Source organism: Triticum urartu, chromosome 3A (genome assembly GCF_056163025.1).
Source record: "Triticum urartu cultivar PI428250 chromosome 3A, HENAU_Tu73, whole genome shotgun sequence".
Lineage (NCBI taxonomy): Eukaryota > Viridiplantae > Streptophyta > Magnoliopsida > Poales > Poaceae > Triticum > Triticum urartu.
In genome coordinates, this window is record NC_141875.1 from 380239961 (window position 1) to 380243951 (window position 3991).

The 3991-nt window shown below is 36.5% G+C and overlaps 1 long non-coding RNA gene across 1 annotated transcript; it reads left to right on the forward strand.

Annotated features, from left to right (window-relative positions):
- The first annotated feature begins 215 nt into the window (after positions 1–215).
- LOC147979766 (uncharacterized) lies at positions 216–1112 on the forward strand. The gene is made up of 4 exons (XR_015599736.1): positions 216–289; positions 412–513; positions 802–887; positions 1015–1112. It is a non-coding gene; the product is annotated as an uncharacterized LOC147979766 (long non-coding RNA).
- The last annotated feature ends 2879 nt before the right edge of the window (positions 1113–3991 follow it).

The following is a 3991-nucleotide window of genomic DNA, read 5'->3' on the forward strand; positions in this document are numbered from 1 at the left end:
CGGCTTCTTGCTCAGCTGGGAGTTTGAAGAGGACGGCCGTGGCCATGGCCTTGGAGGAGGTGGAAGTTCCCGTCCCCACAGAGAAGTTGTCCATGGATCCAAATCTGTAAGCAGAAAGAAAAGAACCTGATCTTGGATTTCTTCACTTGCATTATTCAGAGTCATCCTAGTCCACCATACGTTCCCTTATTCAACTGGATGACCGCAGAGACGGCGGAAGGCGGGGTGGTGTTGTGCTGGTGGCCACCGGGAGCTTCAACCTTCCCACCTACATGCACAAGCATGTTTGGTAAGCCGCAGCACCTGTTAAATCTGTTTAGAAACTCTGAAGTGTTGTGTTAATATTAGAACAGGCTGAGAATCAGAACAAACAGATTACATATTACCCCATCTCTTGTTTCATACGTACAGAGCTTGCGAAGGATGAGTTGCAGCAGCGAGGGTAGTCGGTGCTGGGATGTTACTGCCTTAATGGATACATGTCCCTGGTGAACCGATGCTAACAAGAAGAAGGTACTATGCGGAACTGGAAATGTGTATGGGTTTGTGTTAACACCACATTCTCATGACCGAATTTGCAATTTGGGGCTGCTCATGACCTCTTGCCGTCTGCTCACCGGATTCGCCTCTGCGAATTGGCATGTTGAAGCTCGTCTTTCGTGATGGTTGATCCATGCATAATAACCTGATTTTTCATGTTATCAGTACATGCGTACCATTGGATTTTCGCTGTCACATAAGGTACTTTCAGTTCGGATGATGTGTTCATTTGATGGACACATTCTTGTGTTCTTGATACAGGCAATGCAGAAAGGTCATCAGCGTACCTTGACCATTCTCTCAAGAGTTAAGAATTCTTTTGTGCAAGGACGGCTTAGCTGATCAAGGTATGTGACAATGATTTTTGTTGTTGCAACACAGTAGTGTCTTCTCTCACATTGTTGGATCACCAATTGTATCAGTACTATAACATTGTATATAAATCAGTTGTTTACGACTTGCGTTTTGTCTCAGGAAGTGTCAAGGTAATGCTGCTATGTGGTTCTGACCTGCTCGAGTCATTCAGCAAGCCAGGGGTTTGGATTCCAGATCAGGTACAAAACTTGAACACTTTTTGGTAATAATTGTTATACTATTGGTGCTATTCATACTATTAATTATAAGAGTGATTATGCTAAAGATATGCAAAACTACAAGCTTGGGGATGCTATGTTTGCCGAGAATGACATGTTTGAGAATTTGTTTGCTACAATTAATGTTTATACCAAGCTTGGTGATGCTATGCTCAATGAAAATGATCCTTTTAGTCCCCCTACTTTCAATGATCAAATTTGTTATGATGGTTGCATGCCTCTCCTATTTATGATGATTGCAATAATTATGAAAGAGGGTTTGGAAAAGTGTCAACTTTAGATAATAATTATCCTACTATCTTGGAGGGTGTTGAATCTTATTATAATGATAAAAGTGGATTTGGAGAGGCCTTGAATTTATTTAGTTGATTCCACTATCTTAAAAGAGGTTTCAATTGGTTATGATGAGGACAAAGTTGCTACTTATGATGATTATTGTGATGATACTTATGTGATAAAAAGTAGTGATAATTATTGTCATAATTATGAATACCCTTTTACTGAACATTACTCTTTTAATGTGGAAACAATTTATAGTATTCGAGTTTCACATGATACTCCCACTATTATGCATGAGAATAAATTTGCTTATGTAGAGAATAATAAAATTTCTACGCTGTGAATCATCAGAAGAATGCTTTATGTGATATTTATATTTTTGAATTCATTCATGATGCCACTGAAAATTATTATGAGAGAAGAACATGTGCTTTTACATATACATCTCAATAATATCAAGTTCCTCTCTATGTGTTGAAAGTTTTGAAGTTATACTTGTTTTGCCTTCCTATGTTAGTTGATTCTTTCTCCCATAAATTGTTTGCTCACAAAAGCCCTATGCATAGGAAGTGGTTAGGCTTAAATGTGTTAGTCATATGCTTCATGATGCTCCCGCTATGTTTCAATTCGTTACTTTTATGTAGCATCATTGAAATCATCATGCCTAGCTAAAAAGGCATTAAAGAAAAGTGCTAGTTGGGAGGCAACCCAATATTTCTACATATTGTTTTTGTGTGTTAACATGATTAAGATACTGTAGAAATCATGTTTTATAGCCTTTGTTTCAATAATTGCCCAAGTAAAGCCTTTGGGATGATTTGGATGATAGTTGAATTGATACTGTGCAAAAACAGAAACTTTTGCACCCAGTGCTGGAATTACCATAGTTCACTGAGATGTGATCAAATTCTTAAAGTTTCACACATGATTTATATAAAAATTTCCTACATTGTCCTAATTTTTTAGAATTTTTAAGTTACAGAAGTATAGTGTTTGTTCAGATCATTACAGACTGTTCTGTTTTTTGACAAAATCTGTTTTCAACGCATAATTTTCTTGTTTTATAGTTTCTATGGCTTATATTGGTCAATATAAATTGTATAAATGATAGGAAAAATAGGCATTATGTAATAAAAAATATGAATATTGTCTTGACATTACCAAAGTGAATCATTTTCTCTTTATCATACTAACCTATCTCACGAAGTTCCAGTAAGTTTTGTGTGATTGAAGTTTTCAAGTTTTGGGTGAGACATTGATATAAGGAGAATAAGGAGTGGAGAGACCCTAAGCTTGGGGATGCCCAAGGAACCCCAAATAAATATTCAAGGAAGACTCAAAAGTCTAAGCTTGGGGATGCCCCGGAAGGCATCCCCTCTTTTGTCTTCAACATTATCGGTAACCTCACTTGGAGCTATATTTTTATTCATCACATGGTATGAGATTTTCTTGGAGCATATTTTCATTTTGTTTTTCCATTTGAATAAAATGCTTAGATCTTAAAGTTCTAAATGAGAGATAGTCCTCACATAGCTACCTAATTGTTTGACTACTCATTGATCTTCACTTATATCTTTTTGGACTAGTTTGTCATTTACTCTTGTGCTTCATTTATATCCTAAAAGTAAATTTTTGAGTGAATTGAATATCATAAAATCGAAAGTATATATGCTCCATATGCTTAGTAGTAGTTTCACTTTGTGTTTGAAAAGTAAAATTTATTGAAGTTTGATAATCACAATATTGGTCATACAAGCAATTCATGAATGATTAGTATATGGAAGAGAAATTTTACATGCAATTATATTATCTTGGACATCTTTTATGATTGTGAATACCCATTAATTATTTTCAAACTTGATCAAATTGGTTGAAATTGTACAAGGAAGACAATGTAATGAGTTATGGCTGGGTATATTTGCATCGAAGTTATATTGTTATGGATCCTCCAACATGTGGTGATTTGTTTATAATATTTGCTAGAAAAAAATTTTGTACTAAGCAGGAATGCTGCTTGTGCATCCAAAATCCTTGAGCCAAGTTTCTTCCATAAAGTGTCCACCATACCAACCTATATACGGTATTACCCTACCGTTCCAAGTAAATTTGCATGTGCCATCTCTAAAATCTTCAAATAAACATATGTTTTGTGTGCCCATACCACTCATAGAGCAACGGGGCGGTCAGTACCATCCATGCTAAGTGGGTTATTCTCATGATGGGTGTTTATTCACTTGTCCTTGCATGAGAGAGGCTGGCAATTGGGATGCCCAGTTCCTTAAATAAAAAATATATAATAAAATAAACCCCCCTAGAAAGTTGACTATTTGGAGGGCACCCATGAATTCGGCTAGCCATGGCTTGTGTTTGTATGGTTGAGGGGGAGTAAACTTTTCATTTCCTCATGCGAACCGCCAATAATGTGTTTAGCATGGAAGATATTGAAATCCTTCGTCGTGACGTTGATAGGAAAAGCACACCACTCAAAATGTATTCATCTCTGTTTTAAGCAATGAGCTCTGGCACCTCTACAAATCCATGTTTCCCTCTGCGAAGGGCTTATCTTTTACTTTTTCTGT